The 9,950-nt window shown below is 47.2% G+C and overlaps 1 protein-coding gene across 1 annotated transcript in view; it reads right to left on the reverse strand.

Annotated features, from left to right (window-relative positions):
- RERE (arginine-glutamic acid dipeptide repeats) overlaps window positions 1-8,255 on the reverse strand; it is a 316,112-nt gene extending 307,857 nt beyond the window's left edge. Inside the window, 1 exon segment of the mRNA XM_063145507.1 lies at window positions 8,116-8,255. The gene's annotated coding sequence lies outside the window, so the exon portion shown is untranslated.
- Window positions 8,256-9,950: the final 1,695 nt, after the last annotated feature.

The raw sequence follows: 9,950 nt of genomic DNA on the forward strand, positions 1-9,950 counted from the left end.
ATGAATCATTCCTGGGAAAATTTGCACTCTTAGTTCCCCCTCGAGGAAGTGTGCAGTCATGCTGCTAATGTAGAATTTACAGCTCTCATTTCCACCATACTTTTGCAAACGGTGGGAAGAGAAAAGATTCTCTCCCTGCTGTCAGAAGAGAAAGGGTCCTTAATAATAGGGACAAACAAATACCCAAGTATGATGCTGCAGCAAAACCTTTATGCAAGAGTTGAGGCCTTCTCTTGGCAGGGTTGAAAGATAAATAGAAGTCTATCAGTCATTTGCGTCTTTTCCCTGACACTATTAGTCCCTGCAGTGCGTTGCAAGGTCAGAATTAAAACTCTTTCGGCGGTGGGAAGCAATTTGGAATATCTAAGTGAGAATCTTAATAAGAAATCCAACATTTATTATTTTCCAGCCCCTCTTGTCATCCCACCTGCCAAGACAGTTTTGTAACATGCACTACAAACAAAAATGTGATGCTCAAAAATAGGATAAAAATGCTTACTTCATAATGCTGTTACAACTCATTTTGAACTCTTTCTTTTACTAAATGGAGATGTCTCTCATAATAACCTTGCAAACTTTCAATCAAATAAGAACACTGAAAAAGACTATTGCCTAATAAAGACATATCGCTGGTTCCCTGAAAACCACAGCTTGTACACTACGAGGCAGCCTCATAAAACATCGCCTTGTCAACAAGTTTCAAACCCCAAACTTCTGGTGTGAAGTGGGTTAGCAAACAATGGTTGTGAGAGAATCTTGTTTGCACCAGCGCACATTTAAACCTGAAACCATTATTTAAGCCAAGAAATGAAAGGAGTAAGGAGTAAACCTTCATAAGGCTGGTCCCCAAATTGCAAGCCAATTTGCAAAATAATATGGGCGCATTTCTTATAGGGGCAAAGCATTTCACATATAATTCTCGGCAAGGCAAGCCAGCACTGTACCCAAGTTACAGATTGTGGCATAAAACAGGGGTAATTGCTTCTCTAAACCTCCTCCCCTCCCTCCAGAGGTTTCATTGCTAAACAAAAACTGAATCCAAAAGTTCTGGGCTTTAAATCACTTCAAACATTTATTTTTGCCAACACCTGGCTTCTCTCCCCCTTCCACCCTTCAGAGCCTGAATCTTGACAGCTTGCACCACAAAGAAAACCAGGTGTGAAAGTGACTGTACAGGCCCGACAGCCATCTTGCTGCACAATTACTACATACACATATCACAGAATTATCTCTGGGCTCATTTTTATAGTTGAAAAGATAGCTGCCTGCACAGGCATTGCATCAGACAGCAATTCACCATACATGGAACTGTGCTTTAAATTCTTGCCAGGGTTCGCAACCAGAATATGGCCTGAGGACGACACTATTATTAGCTAACATTTTTACATTATCGCTAAATAACCTGATGGGGAGAGAGTGAAGACACCTGTCAACAAAGCAGAAGGCACCCCCAGGAGGCATTTCGCTTGAAGTCTGCTTGTCAAACATGCAGTACTTATTTATTGCGTTCAGGGGGGAAAGGGTATACCAAGAGCTGACTGCAAGCTTATATTTTACCAGCAAGGGTCCAAGTGCATGGCTGATCAACTGTACACTTTCAATTACCCTACAAATTGCTGCAAAATTCTCCCTTCTTCATGCTGTCATGTTTAAAATATTTTTATAATCCGGAGTCAACACATCTGCCCCTGCCCAACATGCCCAACAGGTTAAGAAACATGGGAGAAGGGTCCAACCAGAATACAGGTAGCTCAATGGTAGAGCACATGCCTCCTATGAAGAAGAGCCCAGATGCAATTCCCAGCTCCTCCAGTTAAAGAACAAGGTAACAGGTGATGGGTGGGAAAGAGACCATAGAGGCCGCTGCTGGAGTAGACAATCCTAGGCTAGATGGACAAACAATCGGACCGGGTGTAAGGCAGCTGACAAGCTGCCTATGTTTCTAACTGCAATTGCACCCACCTCAGTGAAGACTCTACAGTACCTCCACTCACAATGAAGTGTGAGACCATCAGATGGACACTATTTCTCAATGCAAAGATGGCAAAGAGAACACCCGAGCTGGGCTGAAAGCAACACGGGCTGTGTCATCCAGAGCAGCTCTACCTAAGTTGCATGTGATGTGAAGCTACAAGATTTATTTTCTTTAAAAAATTGGGACTCTCCTCCCCACCTCTCCAAATGCCTGATTCTCCTGTGTGTACACACACACACACACACACACACACCACACCACACACAAATCCCATTTGCTACACTGTACACAGTCCAAGGCAGTTTCTACACCTGCCTTTTCCCCCCGGGGATGGTCCTGGGATCATCCGTGTGCATGCAAATGTCACACAGAGGATCCTGGGAGCAGGCAGGGACAATCCCTCCATTTTCCTGGGGGTGTAGAAAGGGCCCAAGAGAGAGAAAGCAAACTTTCTGCTCCTCATGAGCACTCGGGATCTGTTCAACCCATTTATTATTTCTCTGAAGAATTACCCTAGCATAGCATTTACCTCCGTCACCTCCACTTCCATCCTGCCTACTACCAATTAATCAGGTCTCCAGTCAAGGCACCCTATTAGCTATATGTACAAACAAATTTCATGCATGTTGGGTTTTGTGGCTTTGACTGATTGCTCACCTTCTCCCCGATATTCCTTTCACAGCACACATGCCCTTATCACACCACTGCTTCGGGTGTTTTCCAGAAAATACAAAGGGCAGTGTATGCTTTTAGGCTGGATCACTCAAAAGAGGAGGAAGCACAACAGGTTGCTGAAACAGCAAGATCTGGGAAAGGAACATATTCCTATTAAAACAATTCAGTCTTGGTCCCAGTCTGGTAGTAGTACCTGATGTTGCAGGTGTGGAACTAATCTGGCCCTGGGAAGCCCTCATGTAAGAACAGTGTGTGTGTGTGTGTGTGTGTGTGTGTGTGTGTGTGAGAGAGAGAGAGAGAGAGAGAGAGAGAGAGAATGAATGAATGAATGTGTAAGGGTGTACACACACACACACACACACACACACACACACCAAATCATTCTTGTGGATTTGCTGCACTCCCATCACATAAGAAAATTCAAAATAAGGGAAAGGCCATAAGAAATCTAATTTAAGAGCAGAAAAATACATTGTCACCTCTACTTCATAAGCCTCAAGCTATTATATCACTCACTCACACACTCATCCATTATGCCCTAAACATTTGCACTGATTACATGTCTCGACTAGCCTCTTCGGGAGGTTGTTAGTGGAATATATGCTCTTAGTTTTATTTATATTCCTTGAACTCTGAACCTTTATTTCAGAATCTGGAATGGGGCATAGGCTGATGTATATCCATATTTCATTTTTCCTTCTTTCTTCTGGGAGCCCTTTGAGGTACATTCAAGCTGATAGCCACATAGTGCAAAGCCATTTAAAGTCAAAGAAGAACTTCCATATTCAGAAGCAGTATCTCATCTATAAGTGGTCTATCTCCATCACACCCTTCTTGTGAGCTTTTGGGGACATTTAGCTGGGAAAGAGGAGTGCAGCACAAAATGCAAAATACATTTTATATGTTTTTATAGTAATCACCTGGTGGGGCTTCTTTGGCGAGAAGCAGTTTGCTTTTGTGCGTTCCATGGGCCAATTCCTTCTACAATATCACACTTGTTTCCTTTGGTTTGGTGCCATGGGCCATAAAGCCATACAAAAGTGCAAATTGGCAGAACTTGGATAGTTCACACCAGTTCGGGTCAGGGGCACTGAACATAAAGCACGAATGCATCCCAAAAGTGTAAACTCCCCCTCGCCCCCACAACAGGGGATAGTTCAGGTGCCTCATTCCTCCAGCCCATTGAGTGTCTCTTTTCATTCCCATTTGAGATACTTTCACTCTGCCTTTTTGCTCTTAGTGCTCGAAGTGGCTTATGCATTCCATGCAAGAAATATTTCACAATTATTGCTCAGTCTTGACAAGAGAGGCCACACATCTCTTTTGTGGTTCAGCCTTGCAAATATGCCCACAAATACGTTTACTAACCTGACTGTCCACATAGGAGCTTTTCTGATGGCCTGAATTAAAGGGGTGGAGCAGGAAGAGGACAGAACTTCTATTTAAAATGTACAAAGAAGTCCCCCTTCATTGTTGCCTGGGGGGTAATTCTTATTCATCACTGGTGAGAGGCTCTTCTAGAGAAAGGCACAACAACTAGACAAGCGTCTATCTAGGGTACTTCATTTTCAGAATTCTTAACCCACCTTTTGGTTTATATGGATCCAAAGGTGGTTTACAATAACTTAACACAGGGCTAGTCAACCTGATACCCTCCAGATGTTTTGGACTGGAAATCCCATAATCCTCCACCATTGGTCATGCTGCCTGGGGCTTATGGGAGTTGCAATACAAAACATCTGGAGGGCACCAGTTTTCCTTCCACAGACTTAGCACAACAACTAACAGCCACTGACGGAAACCAATAGGGCCAACATAAATAATCAAAACCAGAATTCAGCTCAAAAACGTTCTATATCAATTAGCCTCAGAACCCCCAAGCACACAGCTATTGACTATCCACCTAGCATTGATAAGCCGACATGGGCAAAGCAAGCTGTTCTTGGGAATAAGTTCTGTCTTGATGCCACTACTGAAAACGCACACGACACCTCAAGAAAGGGGGGTGGGAGACATAAAGCAGTTGCCCACTCCAAGGGGAACCTTAGTGCACAGGTCAGTTTACATTTGCAGCTTTTAAGGTATGCTTTGACCTTGAGGGCAAGAGGGTTGACTTGATGAGTCACTATGTCCCTTCTCTGCAGGTCTGGCTCCAGGTTAGAAAAGGGGAGGGGTCCCTCGACAAAGTGCCCTCTGAGGGGCTCCTCCTATGCTGATGGACCCTAAAAAGCCCACTTGCTGTAGTTGCTGCTTGCTGTAGTTGCACTTGCTGCTTGGCAGTACACCAAGCAGGTAGATGCCACCATTTTTATTTCACACAACTGCAGTTTCCCAGAAGAACCAGACATCCAGTATTAATTGGAGTGCTGGGAGATTGATTTTTTTAAAGAAGCACCCTGGGAAGACATCAATGATGAGCCGTCTCATGGCACTGGGTCCCTGGCAGCTGCCCGAAGATGGCATGTACTGGGCCTGCTTCTCTGAGCTTTCACTACTGTGCCATTGCCCAACTGGCTATACAATGAGGAACTGTATAGCCCTATGAGGAGAGACTGAAAGAACTGGGCCTGTTTAGCCTGGAGAAGAGAAGACTGAGGGGAGACATGAGAGCACTCTTCAAGCACTTGGAAGGTTGTCACACAGAGGAGGGCCAGGATCTCTTCTCGATCCTCCCAGAGTGCAGGACACGAAATAACGGGGCTCAAGTTAAAGGAGGCCAGATTTCGGCTGGATATCAAGAAAAACGTCCTGACTGTTAGAGCAGTACGCCAATGGAACCTGTGACCTAGGGAGGCTGTGGGCTCTCCCACACTGGAGGCATTCAAGAGGCAGTTGGACAGCCATCTGTGAGGGATGATTTAAGGTGGATTCCTGCATTGAGCAAGGGGTTGGACTCGATGGCCTTATAGTCTATGATTCCATGAATGTAACAAGAAGCCTGATGAGCAAAGAGGTTAACAAAAAGGAAATAGATTAATTTCCTATTCCTTTATAAGCTCCACCCCCTTGCCTCCTCTCTACCAAACCAAAGCAGTTTAAACACACACACACACACACACACACACACACACACACATGCCAGCATCAGGAAACAAAAGCCTTGTCTAATCCCATCATTTTTTTTAAAAAAAAAAGAGAGAGCAAAAAGGAAGGAAGGTAGATAGAAAAGGTGGCAGCAAACTCAACCAGGCAGCTTCCAGCGTAGGATACACCACACTGCCAAAAGGAAGCCGATACATTCTGACATAACAGCTGTACGCATTGTTACATTAATTAAAATAAAAGGCTGGCCCACATCGCATACAAGCGATTCACTGAACCCTGCACTGACAAGACCATGCAAGCATTCCCTCAAAAAAGAAAGAAAGAAAGAAAGAAAAGATGCATAATTTAGGGAACAAGTGGACTAGTTATAGAAATGCAACTGTAGATGAAGGGGTAATGGAAGCATGTGAGAAACAACCGCCTCTGTTTGAAGTAAAAACACACACCAAAAAAAAAAGGCAACCGCACGCTATAAACTAGGAGAAAGCACACAAAGGAAGTGGCGAGAGGGAGAGATTACGTCAGCCCTCGCCTCAATTCATAAATGCTAACCACAGAACAAGGCGAATTCTGAACGGCCTCCCTCTCAGAAATCTGGTTTGAAAGGGAATGCACTCACACAGTTTGAGGGCTTAAAAATATGCTACTAAACAACACACGCTGATGCATCAACTTTCAGTAGCCACAGGGAAGGGGAGGGTGAAGAAGAGAGAAAAGGGAGAAAACACACAGTGTAATCCTAGTCAATTCTATCCTGCAGCCAGATCAAATAACATTTGGAGAACTGGCTGCCAAGCACAGACGCTGCCCAAGCAGAGTAGCAATAATTGTGTGGATTTAAAACACACACACACACACACACACACACACAGGGGTCCCAGGATCTGTTAGGAAATAGCTCAACCACTCAGAAATTACACCAAGGGGAAGGTGGGAAGAGAAGGCATAGATCCAAATCTCAATTCTCAAGTTGCTGGTTCAAGATCCAAGAAAAAACAATATCTGCACAGTGTAATTTTTTACTAGGCAACTGTGGCTGTTGGAAAGCACGGGCTGCCTTTGAAGAACAACCACACCTCCCACCCACCCCCCAAAATTGCAGAGCTGGTTGAGAGCCTGGAGCTAATTGCCCAGAGATCAATGCCTTTACACTGCAATTATGTCCCTTAGTCTTTAAGACTCTAAATCCTGCTTAACTTCTCTTCCAGAAATATATACAACTAGAAGGTTAACAGTATTTCTAACTCTTGTTTTCTGCCCTCGACATCAAAACAAACAAATGCGGAAATGTAACTTAGAAGAAAGCAAGAGGATAAATTAGACTTGGCTCCAAGTTCCTTTTCTTTTCATGGGGCTTAATGTCCCGCAGCAAGTGGATGGAGGCCCTTGTCAACTGCCGTTTGGGTTCACATATCATTAAAAAAAACACCACCTCCCATATGGCTGAAAGGAAACTATCCAAATCAAACACTCACAATGCCTCCTGCAGGGCAAGGCCACATACCCTCCAGAGAAGCTTAAAACAAAATCCCAATTGTAGAACAAAAGCAGAGCTGTTTCTGTCTCATGAAACAAGAAGTGGTTGAGCAGGTCCCCCTGTCACATCAACTGAGAACAAGGTTGAGTAAATATTATAAAAGGGCCTTTTAGACAGAGCTGGGCACCAATTAAAAAACATAAAAGGCATTCCAGCACACACTTCAGCAAGTGGAGTGAAAGATCCCCCCTTCCACCCTCCAGCCCGCAAAAAAATTCAAACAAAAAAATTGCACTGCTAACTTCTCTCGGGGGTTTGTGTTGTTTTAAAGCCAAAAGCCTGCTTCAGGTTGTTGTTTTAAGTTCCACCTGGCACAACCTTTTTTGTTGGGCTTCAGGGGACGGGGACCCGCAACAGCCAGACGCATTCCCCTCCCGAAAGGGAAACTTGTAACCTTAAAGCGTTCTGGAACGGCGCCCTGGCCCAATAAAAGCGCTCACATCACTTACCAAGTGGATCCAAGTTTCCTTGAAATTATTTCTCCCACTCGAAGCTATTGCAAATGAAGTGGAAGGACTCAAGTGTTCTCTACTCTGATGGTGCTGTGGTTTTTACAAGGAAGCTATTTTTACATAGAATTTTCAAGGCCAGGGAAGCCCTAATCAACACTCTAGAGGAAAGGCAAGTTTATTTTGACCCCCCCCCTCTCTCACACACACACACACCACTCACATCAATGTAAATATCAGTTCAGCAACCCAGAAGGGAGGAGGGCACCACTCTTGTGGGTGTGAACCCAAATCCCAAACTGCAGCTCCCACCTCCGCAGGAGATGTCAGCGAGTATCTGGAGGGCACCCCCAAAAGACACACACCACGCGCCTGCAGGGCACCCTCCTTCCAGCCAACCCAGGCCAGGTGGCCAAACTCGCTCGCTCACTCACCCCAGCCAGCCTTGGACTTTCCGCTCTGCAACGAGGAGGAGGAGGAGGAGGAGGATTCCTGGAGATGCGGGGCCAAGGCAACGCGCCTGCAATCACAGCAGCTGTTCCCGTCTGACCCCAGCGGACCTTGGGCTGCTTCTCCTCCAGAGCATGCGGGGTGGGGGGGGGAAGAGGAGGAGGAGGAGGAGGATGGGGCTGCTGGTGTGTTCAACCCCACATGCAATGCCCATGGAAAGGGGAAGTGGGGGGGGGAGAAAGGAGGGGAAGGGGGGGAGAAGAGATGGGGGGGAGCGGACGAGAGAGATGCACTTGGCGAACAAAAGGAGGCCCCCGCTTCACTGCAGCGCCGCTGCTGGGCCACGCAGTGGTGCGGGCGAGAGGCGGAAGAGAAGCGGCGGCATTGCCCGAAGGATCCCGACCGGAGGCAGCGGCAGCTCCCTGCCTTGGCGCAGCGGGCTGCGCTCCCCGGGCCCCTCCGCGGCGCATCCACCAGCAGCCCCGCTTAGCTGCCGCTCCGCGGTCGCAGCCACCTCCACATGCCTCTGTGTGACCCAGCCGCTTTTGCTTTTCAACCCAGACACCAGGAGAGGGAGAGCGAGCGAAGCACAGCCTCCCAAAGACAACAAGCGGCGGCGGCGGCGGCGGCGGCGCGCAGGAAAACCCGGAGCGGAATCCAGCCCCGGACAGGGCTCAATGCAAACGGCAGGCGACTCGACTGGCAAAGGCCAGCGGCTCAGGGCTAGCCCTCGGCTCCGTGCTCACCATGGCCCTAACCCAGGGCCAGGAGGGTGGCTTGGCTCACGGGGTGCTCGTCATCCTGGCCGAGCGAGCGAGCGAGCGAGCGAGCGCCTGCCTGCCTGCCTGCCTGCCTGCCTGCCTGCCTTCCTAGCCTCCTCCTCCTCCTCCTCCACCCCCCCCCCCCAGAACAGGGAGAAGCTGGCTGGGTGATTGATGGCGGCTCTTTAATAGCGTGGTCAGCTAGAAAATGCATCTGCAAGCAAGATATTAAAGAGGCAAAGCATCCCCGCGAGTGATCTGCCGCTGCTCACATCCGAGTCGCAGCAGCCCAAGAATATTAATGCAAAAGCAACCCTCCTTTCCTTCTCTCCCACCGCCCCCCACCCCCAGCTCCAGCTTTCACGTCTCACAAATGCAGATCAAACACACACGGATGGGGAAGACGCAGATCAAAATGCGGGGGTGGGGGTGGGGATTAAAAGGAGGGGTGCAAAAGAAAACGAGACAAAATAAACGCTGAGGACGGGAAAGGTTACACAGATGAATTGGGTTGCAGTTGATCCAACCAGTAAGCCATTTTGTTAAAAAAAAAAAAACCCACCTACAGCACCAGCCCCCTTTTTCCACAGGAGGATGGAGATCCATCTGTCAAGACAGGCTCCTTTTTTGTGTGCGTGGTACATTTGATTGGGAAAAGAAAAACGCCTAATGCAATGGGCAATCTACAAATGGGTTCGCAGGCAGCCCTTGCCAGCGATGCTCCCAAACGAAACTCATTAACGCAATTATCAGCAAGTAATAATGGTAAATGGGTTTGCAGCTATCCAGAATATACATAAACTGCTGTTCTTCGGGTAGCTGCTTCTTACAGGCGCGCTGCACGGCACAGGTAGGCAGGAGGAGGAACGACAGAGCATCACACAGTGGGGGGGATGTTATATGAAGGGGGGGGTCAACTGAAGTACACTACCTCAGCATTAATTCTTGCATCAATAAAAGCGGTTAACAGGAAGTCATGATCTGTCTTACAAGCAGCTCTCCCCAACTCTAAGAAGCGATTTTTTGTTGCACACTAAATGCCATCTACACCTTGTGCT

The sequence above is a fragment of the Elgaria multicarinata genome, chromosome 20 (genome assembly GCF_023053635.1).
Source record: "Elgaria multicarinata webbii isolate HBS135686 ecotype San Diego chromosome 20, rElgMul1.1.pri, whole genome shotgun sequence".
NCBI classification, from domain to species: domain Eukaryota; kingdom Metazoa; phylum Chordata; class Lepidosauria; order Squamata; family Anguidae; genus Elgaria; species Elgaria multicarinata.